Below are 17,917 nucleotides of genomic sequence, written 5' to 3' on the forward strand. Positions count from 1 at the left end.
GTAGGAGCATTTCACAAGGTGCTGCCAGCTGGCCAGTGGAACATAGCTGGGCACGTGTTCCTGGGAGGAAAGGCGGTGGGAATATGGGTGTATAAGCAGCTAGCAGAACAAACAAAACCCACTTTCAGAGTAATAAATGAGATGGATTCTAGCCAGTCAGAAAAATATGTGAATGCATATAAAAAAATATGGTAAGACTTCAAGAAGTTGAAATGTACTCTTAATCCCTGCGGGAGCCTGAGAAACCCTTTCTGCAAAGATTTAGAAGAGGCACTGGCAGAATATCTCAAATAGACCTGACAATGGTGCAAGCACCCAGTTTGGCAATCATTAAACCACCACGTTAGCTGCTTTGGAGAATGCCTCTGAAATCTGTATTAGCTTTCAGAGAAAAGAACTCATTAACCTCCAAACTGAAGTGTAAGTGTGCCACACCACAATACCATGAGAACATCCTTCCACTCTGATTTATTGCTCTTAAAGGGGCTATGCTACTACATGTCCTCAGATAAACCAGTGGGCGCCATGAAAATGCACAGAAAAATAATTTTCAGGACTCTTAAAGGAATTAACAGTGCAGACTTCTTTATTGGATTAATTTCACTTATCCCCATCCATCAGAGCTGTAGAGAACTCTCCTCTTCTCTTGCCAAACTCCCTTGTGTTGTGTAACAGCATTAGGAGAGTAGCTTGTTTCCAAATGATATTGAGGAAGACTAACTCTATTAGGTATGGATGTGTGCAGTACTGCTATCACAGTGCTCTGCCTTGCACAGCTCCAGGCTGGCTCAGGATGAGCCAAAGCCCAAGCAGTTCCAGCTGCATGATGGCTCTGTTCCAGCAATGGGAAGAAGGACAAGGAATGATCCATCCCCTATTCTGATGTGCTTAGTTTTTCCTGTCTGATGCTTAGACTTCCTCTTCCCATCCATCAAAATGCCAGGACCCACCAGAGATTCTCAACATATGAAGGTGCTGTGTCTCAGAAATGATACACATATCTGGAAAGAAATAAGACAAGAGATGCCAGTAAATCACTTGCCTGGTGCTTGTACTGAGTTTGGAGAATATTTATCCATGATGTGCTAATACACCAACCACTCCCACTGAATGTTCAGGGAAGGCAGACATTTTGCAAGTCTGTTTTTCTCTATGTCTAAAACACAGGAGCAAGCTGGGTGTATTGGCCCTCATGCCCTCCGCATCAGGAAGGAAGTGATCAGCAGGTCTGCATGGTAACAGTGCTTGTGCCAGCAGAGACTAAATGGCACAAATATTAACACACTTAAATCACTCAAACTTTGATACAGTTTGCTGGCAAGAACAAAATCTCAATTTTCATCACCAAAAAAGAATTAATTCAGAATTTTCTGAGAAATATCTACCATTAAATTCTCAGTGGGAACTGAAATGTCAGAGTTTCATACAGTAGCCTTGTCAGTCTTTGACTTTAGCTTCATGTTTTCACATGGAGCAGCTTGCAGCTATGGACCTACTTGTGGCAGTGATGATTGATTATTTTCTTATTGCAGGGAAAGAAGTGACAGAGATCAGGATGAATGGCATTGCTGCATTCTTGGACATCCTAATGTGGGGCAGATTATGTTGCCAGACCATGAACTACAAATGAACAACCACCTCCAAAAGCACATTCTCTAGGTGAACTTCTTGCTTTGGATTGATATAATCTCCATGTGCCAAGCAAGAGAGGATTTGCATCAGACCCAGGTGGCTGTGCATTGAACCAATAGGCTGTGGTGATCACCAGAGATGTCAGAATTTTTGAGGCTATTTGTTATAATATTGATACTCTGAGACTGGAAAAGGCAAGAGGTCCTCACAGTTTGTCTAAGAAAAACGTGAGCAGTTAGGTAATATTGATGGAAATTAGAAGTTCACAGCTGTATTTTAAAACATTTAATTTCCATCAATATAAACTCTGCTGGAACTAATGCAGAAATAGTGCTAACAGCCTGATCCACTGATGATGATGAAAGCTAGCACAAGATCCCACAGCACATTAATTTCACAGGTGAAGAAATGTCTGTTGCCCTGCAGCAAATCTGCAGCAGGGTATGTGTAACATTTCTGGATTTATCTGCAGTCCAGCATGCAGCTGCCTTTCTTTCAAGTACCTAATGACAACTGTTTTTTAATTAAAAAGGTAAAAAGCAGTGTAGCAACTGGGAACACAGCCACATAACTATTTCTTTTGACTTGACTTCTGTTTTATTAAGTAGTTTTTCCTGCAATGTCACAAAGAAACAAAAGCCTTCAGCTTTGTCATGCTAAGTGGTACACAAGTTTTATTGTGCAGAATGTTGTATGTGCATAGGCAATAGCTATGACAGCATGGAAAGCTGTCTATTCACATTATGAAATTCTGAAACAATGCCATTATTAACTCAAGTCACTCAGACATGTTTTCCAACTACTGCTTTGTATGTTTGATACCACAACAATTTATGTTAGATGACTCAAAATGTGGCATCATTAGAAGCCTTGTTGATGTAATTATTTTACAAACTTGTTTAACAGAACTTTGGTACTTGGTGCTATCATGATATTTTCTTTGGTTTAGTGCCATGAAAGACTCAAGTGAGATTGCTCATCAGCACTGTCTTCCCGTTCCTCTTCACCATGCTCTGCTGTATCTGCCCACTTGTCAGCCTCTCAGAAAGCATCTTACAAGCTTTCAAATGTGTTTCTTCCTCAGCCATAGCCTAACCACCAAGTGTAATTCTCAAATTTGCCTGTGTAGTTTCTATGGTTCCAACATTTTGGTTTTAAAAAGGTACTGTCAGGTTCTTCACCATGAGCTGAGCTGGCCTCTGAGCAGATTACATTTCATTACCTCTCACAGACACCACAAAAATCCCACCCACAATAGAGAAGACCCCTCATACCAGTGGAGGGACCACAAACCAATTACGTCAACTCATCTACTGGTCAGAAAGCACACTGTGAAAAAGATCACCAGTGCATAACATTTAACAGAGTGTTTTTAAAAAAGATTAGAGAAGGTTAAAAAAACTCTTTTTTCCACTCAGCTGTAATGAATCACTCTGTGGCTGGTGTTATCTCTCCCAGTTTTTCCCTGTTTAAACTTCCCATTCGTCACAAAGTCACTCACTGCTGCTGTGGCCACCCAAAAGATATCTGTGTAGTTTGAGCCAGTTATCTTGAAGAGCTGGGTACTTTCAGCAGGCAGTCTAGCCCTCTCAAAAATAGGTGTTTCAGATAAATAGGAGAATTAACATCTGAACTCACCAATCTGTCATTACCACCACTGAGAGAGTCCAGACATTTGCCTTATTCCGCTTTACTTCTGGACCCCACCCCATCTCCAGCCATTCTTGGCTTTAAAGAACCAAGCTGAGAGGCCACCCCTCTGACACTCCCAGATCAAACACTCAAGCTTTCTGTCCTTCACATTACTAATTATTGTAAATTGCCTAGCTGGCCTAATTTCCAGTGCTTTACAATTTGCTACTCATGGCCTCATTATACTTTTTAATACTCTTTTAGAATTGTTTGCAGTAAGAGAGCTACAGTGGACAGTACAATCCCTGAAAGGAGCTACACAGAATTCATAAATTAGATTATTCACATAACACTGAAGCTGGTGACGAGATGGAATTTGGTCTCAAGTTCCTCAATATTGATCACTGATCACAGCAATCAAGTTGCCTAGCAGGTAGATTCAGGATATGCTCGAAATCAGTGACTATATTTAAAAATAAAACTAGTCAGCAAAAGGAGATGAGAGTCAGAGTTGAGTTGTAATTTAGTTACTTCATTGAGATGCTTTAAGTTTTTTTTTTCCCTCCCCATCTCTCTTTCTGAATGGTTAGTTAGTCAGCTAGAAAGCTACACAGTGAATTCTCATGTCTGCATCAGTCTTTCTGTCCTTTCTCACAGAAAGGTAGTCCTCCATTCATAGCTTTACATTAGTAAGTGCTGTGTTTAGAGTAGTAATCTTCACTTTACATAATCCTCTCCTTTATATACTCCTGCTTTCAATTGGGACCAAATGCTAATTTGATCATGCATAAGAGACATACATAAATGTCAACCAGCTCATCTGTCTTCCTCCTCTGCTTCTCAGTATTGTTGCAGTGGATGATGTTGAAGTGGATCAGTGCTGACACTTATCCTATTAAAGCTCTGGAAATGCACATCAGTGCTACTGTAATATTATCATTCTTTGCATTTTTCTCTTCTGGCTGAACAGGCAGCATGATTGATGACAGAAAGCCTGGTTAAGCAGAATGAAGTTACTAGTAAAATAAGCACTTGAATGAGTCACAAATAAATATTTAAAGGCCAGCCAGAACCTATAGTTAAACATGGGCTATAGATCAATTAAAAAAAAAAAAAAAAAAAAAAAAAAAAAGCAAATCATTCCTTCAGTTATAACTGAACTTTGACTCAAAAGAAAACTTCAGAAGAAAAACTATGCATACATGAATCAAAACTATCCAGCTTGAAATCCAGTGAGGCAGCATGGATTCTAGAACCTGAAAGATATAAAAGGATGATAAAAATACAATCCAAACTCAAAAGATAAAGAGCGCCAGAAAGTGAGAAAAGCAAAATTTAACATACACACAGACTGTGAATAAAAGGGAGAAAGGAAGAAACATTTCCTACACAAAAACAAAGAGACTGCCACTCTGTGGCACCTTTTCAAACAACATTTGTAAAGTTTCTTCTATGACAGAAAAAGGCATGATGAGAAATGTATGCGTTTACAGGATAGCCACACTTCATTATTTTATTTTGGGTTTATAGTTATTTTCAAAATCACTGTCTTATCATGTGAATAATATATATATGCAGAGAGAGATTCCCTTAGCAAACAGAAAAAATAATAATTTCTTCAAGCCTTACTACTGAGACACCTACATTTTTACCCAGATGTTTGTGGTTTTTTTTGAAGGGTAATTTCAAATTTGCTATAGAAAGGAGTTGCATCCACAGGTAATATCAAACTGTTGTTGCACCATTACTCATGACTTGTGTGTTTTTGAGGGATGCCCATTTCCAGTTGCCAGAGCTGCTGCCTCTCCACTCATCCCTTCCCAGTCTCTTCCAATGCAATTAATGCCACTTGCTGGTTTTCTGCTGCCAGTACAGGTTTCCATGATGCACTCAGCTCTGCAGAATAAGCTCAGGACATCCCACTGAGTTAATAGATTCAGAAATTGAGATCACGATAAAAGCGAATTTCAAAAAAAAAAACAACAAAAAAATCTCCCCTCCTGCCTCCTCCCCCCACCCCAGAAAAAAAAACCCTAAAATTACTTCAATATAAAATCTACCAATCCTGGAAATAGACAGATTAGCAGGAAATATCAACATCACAGCATACTGGCAACTTGCAGGCAGTCTGGTTTTATAAAATAAAATTAATTAAATAATGTACAATTTTTTTCTTAATTGTTATAATACAAAATTCTTACTCTTGTAGGAAAATGAGAATATGACAGAGGAAAGCACCACAGAACAAAAAAGTTCAAGAGAAAGTAACATGAAGGAGATTATTCCAAAGATCATGTTAATTAAATACCAAATAATATTTTTTTTAACAAAATACCTGAGGTGTATCTGAAGAATCCACCTAGATTCTCAAATTAAAAAAACTCAGTTTATTTCTTCTTTTTTTCAGTTGGTGCTTATTTTGAGGGCAAAGAATTACTAAAGAAAGAATCTGCAGGAAGGGAGAAGCACTGATAGCTGCTGGGTGTTTATGTGACATTACATGTCTGTCACTCCAGAACAGCAGGAGAAAGTAAGTGTGAAGTTTTAGTACAAACTTGCTACCATTCTGTCAGCTGTCACCATTTCCTCGCTCCATTCCTCCACCATTCATATTTCTGTCCAGGAACCAGTTCTGCTGAGGTACTAACACAATTTACAAGCAGTTCAGTATAGATTATATCAATTTTTTAAAACTTCTGAAGTTATTCATAACCACAAGACTCTGGCATTAACCACCTCATATAACTCTCTTGTCTTACTGTTCTCAACTTTTACAATTTATAAAAAAATAAGAGAGAGGGCAGGATGAACTACTCCTGTCAGAGCCAAAACATTTCATTTTTTAAAATATGTTATTATATTTTTGTTTAGAAATTTTTAACATTCTGGACAGCACATATAGAATTAATCTTCTCACCTTCCTCACAACAGAAATAAAACTTTCAAAGCCAGAGTGGCCAATGCTGGTGAAGCCTCAACAGAATAAAACTTCAGATTGGCTTGAAAGTACTTTGAGGAGCTCAGGTCTGAATATATGGCAGAAACATAAATTTACCATTTAAAGGAAAAGACTATCCATCAATATTTTTCTAGGTGCAAAAGCTTTCTTGCTGTGGATGACACAACTCTGCTTAGCTCATAGACAGTTTAACTGATGCTTCTAGAATTTATACAGCACATTTCAGGACCAATAAAAAGATATGTTTTCCAAGCATGTCCTTATGAGGTTTTTAATGGTGATACAGATAAATTTTGTGATGAACTTGCAGTGGTAAAAAGCACTGTACCCATAAAGCTGGCCCCAAAAGTCACCTTCGTGCCTGTGCTTCACACACAGCATTGCCACAAGATGCTCCAGGCATCCCTGGCAACCCTGGCAGCTGTTGGGGCAACAGGTGAGCAAAACATGTCTACCTGCATCCTAGGGCGCAACAGGCTCATTTAAGTGGTGCAGTTACTTCACCTGTGGAAAATTACGTTGATGAAAATCTTGATTATCCAAAAATGATTGATGGAATCCACACAAAAAAAAAATTTGCAAGTGGCACTATTTATAATTAATGAAATGGATTGCAAAAGATTATATTTAATATATATAAGAAGTTCAAGATAATTACTTTTGTCATGTGATGTATAATGTTTGAAATATAAAACTGAGTTTTCCAGGATGTTGTTCTTAAAGATATATGCATATTGATGCTACATTATGAAATTCAAAATTTTTTCTATACAAGGATTTGTAGAATTTGTTGTGAAGTTATCCTTTTTATTTGCAAGAAACAATCTTTAGCAGCTACTTCGAAGTGTATACATTTTACTTCCCTGGTCCTTTCTAAGAACACACTAGTGAAACTTGCAGGATAAATTATATCATTAAAACAAAACAACAAAGGACAAGATGAAGAGAATGAAATACAAAACTCAAAAATCAGCAACAGGAAGGAAGAACATGACATAACTGAAAAATGCTGAAAATTCAATGGTGATTTTCTGAATTAAGTTAAAATGTTGATAAATAATGTGGCAAGGTTCCGGTGGGTTTACAATCTGTGTTTGCATGCACGCAAATGTCATATGCAACCTTTCTCTGTACTAATGCTACAATATTTATATTACATTACAGGTTTTACAATGAATCTTCATTCATTTTTAACCAAGGATATGCTGCTTGCCAGGGGAAAGAATCTCCCTTTTTAAAATGTACAATATAGGGCTTGCATCATTACCACATCATATGAGACTCCAGTGTTGGATGCTTCCAGGTCCTCTTAAATTAAACTGTTGTAGAACTTGTTGGCAAGTTTAAGCAAAAGTAAGCAAAAGATGCTGCTGGTATAGCTGTCTATGCCACAAAAATTATGTTTCCTCTGTATGCAGAGCCATGTAAATAAATGGAGGCACGAGAAAGTGGTAACTGATCACTGCAGTTCAGGGTACAGCAGGCCACTTCTTTGGCTGCAAAACCAAAGGCCTAGGGCTAGCTCACCACAGTGCTCAAACTGCACCGAACCATCAAAGCCTTGCAACCACCTTGCCTGCACTTTTCAAAAATTATTAGGTTTGCTTCTCCCCCTTGGCAGATCTTTTACACACTGTCCTTCTCAAGGTGCAGATCTGTACCTGCATCTCCTCCACCTGGGAGCTGCTCTTCAGCACAGCACATGACAGGTGGGCCTGCACTGGGCTTTTCTTTATTCCTTATTTTATGATGTCTTAGTCTGTTTATGGCTCTTGTGACCAGGGATGTGGTCAGTGGTGGATGTCAGAGTGTGGCGGAGCCCCGGAAGCCCCCACAAAGAAGGGGCAGGCAATGGAAGTTCCTGCCTCAGGGGTAGCATGTACCCACACACATTCCACCTGCCTGCCAAAGTCAACCTCAGCTGGCAGCTGTAACCACTTTAAAGTGTTTGCCATTGGGGTGCCAAGCATGGTACGGAGCAGAGGTCCTGGTGAGGCTCAGGGCTGTTTGCCAAAAGACAAGCTCTGGTTCATGCATTTTTCTCTGCTGCTGTTGCCATAGGAGGCTGTTGAGGAGGAGCTGCTTACCCCCTTCCAACTTCCCCCCTTCCACCCTCCTGGTCTGCTACAGCCCATTCCCTGCCTCTGCATACCTTGCCTCACATAAAAAGGCACCTGTGTCAGCATTTAGCCTCCCTCTCTTCCATGAGAAAATCTAAGGTATAAACCTCAATTTTCCTACACTGGAGGAAGCCCCAGGCCAGATCCTATTGTTGAGCAGGATGGTCTGAGCAGGACATCACCACATGAGAGAAAGGCCACTGGGCTGTTCATGGGATTTGGCATAATTCTAGTGGAGAAGAGTGACACAAAGTAAAAATCAAAGGAGAAGCTTGGAGAGTGTGTACTTGGGAAGCACTCCCAGCCCAGGCCTCAGATTTGAAGACCTACTGGAGACCAACACAGTGACTTTACACATACCAAAAAACAGCTGACTGAGGTTTCTACTCTGAACATCACTTTTGTCATTTTCCATGTCTTGAGAGAACAGGACAGGATATTCAGAACTCCTATGGCCCCCAAAGAGTCCCAGATGGAGATTAACTCTTCTGACTCTTGTTTCAGACCCTCTTTGGCCAGAAGAAAGGCAGACATCCTTGTAGAACCAAGCCTTTCTTGAACTCAAGGTCAAAACCAGAAAGGTGTTTTTTGCATGACATCAATATGTCCAGCACAACCTAAAGCACAGACTGAGACTTCCTTAACACATTGCCAGAGCACCATGTCAAAGCCAGCATGGCCATATCTGCAGGAGTAAACAACAGAGTCCCTAGAGCCTAGTCAACTTTCACATCATGAGCAGATGTTTATGAAAAGTGCTGGCTGTCAGGGATAAATACTTTTTTGAGACCACTCACCACATTTACATATTATTCTAAAAGCTTACAGGCTTACTAAGCAAGTCCAGCACCAGGGAATATTCTTGAACTTGGTTCAATTCAGTAGGATAAATGCAACCAGAGTTTAGTGATACAGAATGGATGCTGGACAGACATTAAAAGGAAAACAAGAAAATCTGAGAACTTCCACTTGGCTTGAGCAGACGTCTCTGAGTGTTTTCTCTCAATATGACTGTAACTTGCTGCTATGGCTATGTTTTACTGCAGGTTTCCTACACACACACAGACAAAATATTTTAAATGTTGTATGGAACCTTTCAGTCCAGCTAAATCACGAGGAAGCATCCAACAAAGACAAATTTCTGTAAATCAGATTCTTCCTTAGGCAGTTGTTTTTAATATAAAATATTCTCTTTGGAACAACTTTCTAAGATTAAGGTGTGTTGAACCCATCAGGTTGCTGTAACCACTCCTGTCTAATCTGGATCACCCAGAGAAGCAAAACAACTGAAGTTGAGCAATGTGGTAGGACACTGGGTCTGGAGATGAAGTTTCATACTGTAACTATTTTGGAATACAGCATTTATATATTCATGTGAAAATTAAAAGTGAATTTGAGATGCAGAATACAAATTTTCTGACTTCATAAAGTGTGTTGGTTAAAACTCCAGATGTGTTTATGACTGCATTGTGCTATAAACAACACTTGACTTGCATTAAAAATAAACAGCTGTCACAAATTTTATACAAGAGAAAAATGCACTTCTGCTATTTGCAAGCAAAGTGAATCATTGCTTATTTGTGTGCTTCTGATGCTGAAAATTTCAGGAAAAGTGGTGGAATTAGGAGGAGCAAAAGCTACAAATTTCTGAGCTTTAGTTAATGAAAGCTTGTGAAGTAGTTATGAGATCTATTAACTGGGCATAATTGAGAGCATTGAGCAAATATAGGTGAAAACTGTGAGCAAGGAGATTTTAAAACTAATTTTATCTTTGTTTTCAAAGTTGAAAGTGAAAGATTTATAGCTATTCCTATAAAAAAAATAGACCAGTTGAGTAGATATGAAATATGGAATGTAGAAACGTGTATAACACTATTGTATTGTTTTACAGAGGAAAGCAGTGAAAGTAATATCTGAAAGACCTTTCACTTACTTTTAAAAATATTACTATTTTATCGCCTATAATAATTATTTCCATAATTGAAATAAAGATAGAACCTCTCTCATTTAAGAATCAAATAGCTGCTGGCAACATGATAGTGGTTTAGTATATGTAGAAGAGGAGAAGGAGAAGATGTGATGACCTTATAATTGCATTTATATATTTACATACTGCGTTATCAGTAACACACAGAGCCCTAGAACTAAAATATGCATGGAAAGAGAAAAGATTATAAACTTTCAGTTCAGCAGCAGAGTGAAAATTGGTCTTGAAGTCCATTAAATTTGATCAGTGAGGATAATTTGCTGGGATATATAGGTATTTTATATCTGTCTTTGTGTTCAAGACCCATACAGGGAGAACAAGTTTGTTATGCCTCAACCTCTGTGATGATCCCATGGGACTAGCAGGGTGTTTGGCGCTGGAATTGTTTGCAGTAGGGATCCTTGCCCCGGGAACACCTCCTGGGCACATGAAGTGTACTCACTGCACAGAATACAGCAGGGACACAGGAAGGAAACCATGACAGTTAAAGGCAAATCTGTTTTTGAGATGACTCAGAGGTGATTTCTGATCCTCTAGCACACACTGTCCTGGAAACCCTGGGAGAAACCCAAGCTCCAGCTCAAAAATAGGATGAGTCATCTGGCCACAGGCTTGCTCTGTATCATCCTCTTCCAGCAGGACCTTCATCCACAGATTAAAAATACATCACCAGCAGCATAAAAAACTCGGTATTCCTGCTCACAAGTGGCTACTACACTCTGTCCCAGTGATCACCCTCTTTGACGTATGAACACTCACTACATGACCAAACCTCTGATTTTCTTTTCCCATCCACAGGAACCTATGACAGAAATGGTTGTTTGTGGTTTATCTCATGTTTCTGTCCCATATTAGGGAGGCACATGATATTTATTCCTCAAAATTATCCCCTTAGCAAAAAAGCTGGCCTGTGCCAGGTGCAAAGCTTGGCTATTGCCAGCCTGTACAGCTCTGCTACATGCAGATAAATTCTACATCCTTCAGACAAGTTGAACCAGAATAAACCCTTGGATGGGAAACTGGCACCTGAAACAAGATCCAATATTTTAAATGTTTCTGAATGTCATGCCAGTACTCACCATTTCTAACCAGCAATCTTCTAAGGACTGGGGTTATTTTTGAAATCTTCAGTTGGCTAAATGGTGTGATGACTTAAGACATTGTATCAAGAACTATTTTCTGGCCCTTATTATTTTATTAACTGAACAGATATTCAACAATTTTTTTAGAAATCTATAGTCTTTTTACTTGAATTGGATCAGAGTCTAAAAGACTCGAGAAAGAGAATAACCAATGTCATTTTTTTCTGCAGAAGCTTGAATGAATGCAACTTGAAGAATTCCAAGTCCTTTGACATGTTCTTTAAGCTCAGAATATTTTAACAAAATCTTGTTAAGACTTAGCCTTCTCAATGTGGTCTGTTCAACTGCCTCTGCCTTGTGCACTCTTTTTCTTTATAAACCACTCGTTATCCTACTTTCTCTTCTAAATGACCACATATTGCCAAGTACTAGAGAATTTAAATAGAAAACCAAAACAAACTTACAGAAGCCAAATTGTGCTCCAATTGCTTGATTATTTTATTCATTATGTCCATAAAAACTTACCTCAACTAGCCTCTGGCAAAGTTTTTAGTGGTTCTTTTACTGTGTCTAATTTCCGCTGCTATTTTAGCAAGGAACAATACTTCACAGGCTACAAAATTTTTTATCCAATACAGCTGTGCAGATACTAGTTTGTCCCATGACTGGAGTGTAACAGCTTGTTCTGCTTGGACTACATCACAATTCAAGTCTCCACATAACTTTCCATCATATTTTCAGGTCTGGTATTCTCTAATCCCTTAAATCTTTCCTCAAGAAAATTTTGGTGCTCACCTTCATGTATCAGGATGAATACTTTCTTTTTTTCTGTCCTTCTGGGAATTGCTACATGAATATAGTCATGCTTTTCACATATTTCAGTCACATTTTTCACATGTTCATATTTTCTCTGCAGATGAAGTTCTCCTGTCAAAACAGGAATATGCAAGAAAATTTTACTAGTTGAAGGTCCCTAAAATATAGAGAGGTCTGAGTTCAGCTGAGCCATCTTAAATATTCTAGAGTTTCCTAAACTGGGGCTCTGGACACCTTTACATTTGGTAAAATAGAAACCACTGTTGTATCTTTACCAGCTACCTTTGGTTAAAAATAGGTATGTGAGCTCCAATCCACCTTTGTTACCTGATATCATGGGTTTTGCTTTTCAATATGCAGGAAGTTTGGGGTTTTTTTTAATTTTCTTACACTTTTTAGATTCCATTGCAAAGACCAGTCTTCTCTATCTCTCTTTGAGTAGAAGGCTGACCTGTACACATAAATATAGTGGAAAACTGTATGTGAATCTGGTGAATCAGTGCATTTGAAACTACTAGTCTGTTGTCAGGTGGCTCAGGTATGATGCAAATAAGAGTTACCAGTTTCTTGAGCTGTTGGAAACCACTCGTTATGTCTCACTGAACTCTTGTGATCATGGGTTTGCACATACTATGGCTACAAAGGATGTTCCCAAAGTTACACTCTAATATTCTATAAATCAGTATGCAAGGTGTCAAATGTGTTTCATACACTCAAAAGATGAATCAATATACAGACAAAAAATGAGTACATAAAAATATTAATGCTCAAATTACCAAACTAAAAACTTTAACAAAGGCTGTAATTCAAGATAAATAAAAATATCATGCGTGCATCCACAGTTATTAGCCATGTTGTTATTCACATAAGTTTGAGATTCTTTGAGTAAAAAATAAAAAATCCCTGATTTTTCTTGCTCTAGGGAACCAAGTCCCAGAGGTAATAGCCATATTATTTGGGAGGATCAATGCCTATATTTCTAAAGACATCTTAATCACTACATTATCTCCATTCTTTTTCATCTGTTCATTTTATATATATTGCACACTAACATTCATGAACCTCTCTTGTGGTACAAGCTGCAAAAGTTTATGTGTCAGTGACTTCCTTTAGGGCTACTGTTCATGGTGTCTGCAGGGAAAATTAGGGGAACGTACCTACCACTGACAAAGTTGGGTCATTCCTGAAAAACAAGCTGTCAAATCCTTTGTGTCAGTCACCACTTTTGGGCAAAACTAATTGCTCCTCAAACCTCCACAACTGGAGCCTGTGGTGGTCTTGGGCTGCTGCTCAGAAGCCAACTGCCTGGTTTTGGAGTCACCTGGTCTCTCACCCTGAGAGCTCACAAGCTGGTGTGTCACAGTAAGTCCTTACAGAAAATTGTTCATTTAATTATTTTATGCTCTTTCTTTTTCTACCAAAACAGTCCTACTGCACAGAACCACCTGACAGAGATCTGCGCTTGCAGCAGCACAAATCACATTCTTCAGTTTTGCACTTTCCAAACTATAAATGCTATTTTTGATTTCAAGAAATTAAATTGTCCACCATTTCACATACCTCCTTTCTGTTTCGGAGGAAAATACAAGAAATCAGAAAGCTGTTCCACTGCTATCAGATCAGTATCACTGCTATCAGACTGAATCCAGGCAGAGAGGCAGGAGGAACACTAGGACACATGCAGGAAATCTGCCGGACATGCAGAGAGCACAGATTGAATTCACTGTAGCACCAGTATGCATGTGGACTATAGAGCCACAGAAGACACCACAAAAGTTTATAAATTAAGGTGACCAAGGCCTCTGCTGTATTTACAAGCAGGTAGTCATCAGAGCTGCATATGCAATGGCTTCTGAGCATATAGTAGGGCACACTGAAAGACTTACTAACAGGAAAAATGCATTTCTAGTTTTGTCTCAAGGGTTACAAGTCTCAGCATGGTGTACAACTGCTTTCCATTAATCTGTAAAAGAATTTTAATAATTTGGAACTAGGTCACTCTGGACATTAACAGCTCATGACAAAGAGCAGACCTGAAATCAAGTGGTATGCACAAAATGGAGTAAAATAGTTTAAAAGTTACTCAGAAAAATTATGCAATCATTCATCATGAAACCATTGTGGTTTATCCATTGCATATTTTCCTTATATTTTTCATATACATTATACAAAACTTGAATCATTTTGATTCAGGGAAAAACCTCATAAACTCCTAACCCCTTCTCTCTGGATGCCCTTTATAATGACCATGAATACTGTTGGTCTACATAAACTATGTCATCATTAAATTCATTAAAATTTTATAGAATCACACACTCTAAACTAAAGAAGGATGATCTTTTTTTATTTTTTCAGCATTTTGAAATACCAAATCCCTTTACATTAACTATTTTGTGATATCCAAAGCATACATATAATTCATTCCAACAGAGCAGTTAAAGAACAGGCTGTGTCAGCCTTTTTACATTTGGTACATAAGCATTACCTCATTCTAGTGTTTTTCTTCAAGACTTTTTTGCAGGGAGGGGTTTTGTAATGTATAAAACACTGGCTGTTCATTAAGAAAGTGGTCTGGGTAAAAAAGTTAGCAGTTTGTGAAGGAAATTCCAAAAACATAGCCTAGTCTTGAGTCTTTAACTTCCACATGGTGGTTGGGTTAAATAGCTCATCTTCTGTAGTTCATACAATTTTGTATGTCTATGATGGTTTTAAAAGCAGTTTTCCTACTTCATGCAGGAAAATAAAGATTATTCAATGGCACTCCACCACTCCCAAGCAGGCCAATGCAGAGCTTGTACTAGTTCCAAAGTTGGGTTTTCCAGTAAAAAATGTAGGAAGTGATTTATGTTGGCCATATAAACACATTATTTCCAATCTGAATATAAAATCTCTCTTGCCACCTAGCTGATCTAATCCAAGATTTTAGGCATAATCTCAGCATTGAAAACTGCTGCCACTCTGTGGAAACACTGCCTCATTCCCACTACTGCAGAATGAACATCCATCATGTTCAATCTGGGAAGATTTAACTGTGAGGAAGAACATATATTCTAGTACCTCTAAGTACCTCTTGTTTTCCCTACTTTTTTCTTCATATTATTCTCATGAAATAAAAGTTTCTTTGGAGCTTTGCAAGTCACGCTTTGGTGAGCAGCATCAGAATGCTCAAGAAAAGCTACAACAAAGTCACTGAAACTTGATTTTCTTAAGATGTGGTAGACACACCTGACATGACAGCATAGTAGGCCTGGGCAGGGTTTCAAAAATAAATTGGATACAAGTACAATTTATAGTTCTGTAACAACATGCATATGTGAAATGTGTGCAGTTTAGAGACCCAAACATTTGATTTGTGAACATTCTCAAGTGCTTACCTTCACAAAGAAATTCCCACCAATTCCCAGTTACAATGCCTGTAAGAGTTAATACATTAAAATAGCCACACTGTACACTGGAACAATTGTGCTTTCCACGTGTATAAATGAGTTTTGCCTTTCTCTTCTGTGACTTTTTGGGGGCTGCTGAGGTGCAAATGTGCATCTTTAAAATGATAACTTTGTTTTGCACCAGCATGATGACAGACCTGCACTGATAGTGTATGAGCATGAGCAGACACCATTTGACTTTTGAGACCCTCTTTTGGTCACCCAAACCACCACTAAAATCTTCCTCTTTTAGTCTCCATTGTCTCACAATTTGCAAGCAAGACAGAGTGAAGGCAGATCATTAATTAGGTGCCAGGACTAATTTTCTCACATGTTAAAAGGATAAGCTTGACTTTCCTTAGGACAAAGAAAACAGAGAAAATGGTGGCGCTTCCTCCCAACCTTTCACTCCATTTCCCTCTCAGCATGCCTGTATCTCAGCTGCCTGTGCCATGTCAACCCCAGACTGATAAAATAGGGTTATGGGGGGGAAATGACCCTTGGAGAAGGAGCAGAGATGGGGCTGGGCAGATAAAGGATGGGTGAGGCCGTTGGGGCCGTTGAGGGGCGGCAGTTGGGTGGCCACAGAGTGTCCCCGTGCGAAGGGCTGCTCCAGGATAGGTGCAAGGGGGCTGGAGGGGTCTGTGTGCTCCTGAGTGGGCTCCCAGCTCAGGGCTGAGTGGTACCCAAGCCATTGTGCTGTGGCGGGCTTACTGTGGAGGGTGTGTGTCAAACCACGGGGTACACGAGTGTCTGGGAGCTCTTACTGGTGCAGAGCACAGGTGTTGGCCCTGAACTGGCCTGTGTGCGTGCATTTGTTCACTTACACGTGTTTCTCTCTTTGTGTGTGTTTGTGTGTGTGGGCAGATGATCCACCAGAGTGCCACCCAGGAACTCCCAAGGATCCACTGTCACACACAAGAGCTTATGCTCAGGGTGTTATGCGTCTGTAAGCACATAAACACAGCAGCGTGCCAAAATCTTGCAAACTCTTGGTTGGGTATCTTCATGTATATATGTGTGATGAGGGTTTGTGCTAGGATGTTGAATGGCTATCTGCAAAGACTCTGCATATTTGAGTATTAATTTGAGAGTGTATTGGAGTGTGCACCCAGGTCTATTTTTATGTCTGACTAGTTGAAGGAAGTATCATGGACAAAGGAGAAAACATGCTTGTCTGTCCAGGTTTAATCAGTATAGTACTGACGGCATTACTGAGGGAATGTTATGTGAATGTCATGTGAAAATTTTAATGAAAAGTATAGATGTCACATGTAGTCTTCACATGCCTGTCACATACAGCTACTATGCCAGACTAATGTGCACATTTGCATATTCTCATACAGCAGCATATGTCTGTGCTGCAGTGCTTTGCTTTGCCATCTGAGTGCATATGACTGCATATTTTTAGTTGGAGAGCACGTGTAGAATGATTGCGATGTATAGACCATTTTAATGTATACTGGTTAATGTTTTGCAGAACTGATCTTGCAAAGAATTGATTGTCATTGCTCAGTGAAGAAAGTAACAATGAAAGATAGATTATTTTGATGAAGATTTCCTACTAATATGACATATTTCCATCTGCCAGTTCCCTCTAGTGTCAATAGGCAGCATCATCTCCTTAGAGTCTTTAAAGGATAGGAATTAATGCCATGCTTTGTATCATTTAAAGGATTTGAAGAAAGCTTCCATTTAAAAATTTAATTCTTACTGACACTCTTATATGAAATGTGAAACCAGCACAAGAGCTCTCATATTGTCTTCTGTGCTGTGAAGGGAACAGCTTTGGTGAGTATATCAGGATAGTTCAAATCCTGGACATACTCGCTGGTTAACTTCTCAAGTAACAATGCCAGAGGAGGTCACATTCATGGAGGCTCACTAATTTTCCCTCAGGTCAAGACCACCATTTTATCCAAGAACTCTCGAAACTCAAGCTGCCCATGCTGAAGTCAAACTCCACCTACATATGTATCAGAACTGTTGTTCTGTCCAGTTCACAGTTAATTGTCTATCATAAATATATTAAGGACATTATTAATAAATGACAGAATGATGAATGTATCTGGATTTAGTTATGGGGCACAAGTATGTCATTGCTTTTTATGTACCCCAGCAAACAGGAAGACTGATTTGATGTTATTAGAGTTGAAGCTCTTTAATCAATATTTTTCTGAAATGGTCCAGTGTTACAGCAGCTGTCATCCCATCAAAGTGCCTGTGCTATTCTGAGCAGAGTGATTATAAGCTTGAAAGATTGT

This window comes from Ammospiza caudacuta, chromosome 1 (assembly GCF_027887145.1).
Source record: "Ammospiza caudacuta isolate bAmmCau1 chromosome 1, bAmmCau1.pri, whole genome shotgun sequence".
NCBI classification, from domain to species: Eukaryota; Metazoa; Chordata; class Aves; order Passeriformes; family Passerellidae; genus Ammospiza; species Ammospiza caudacuta.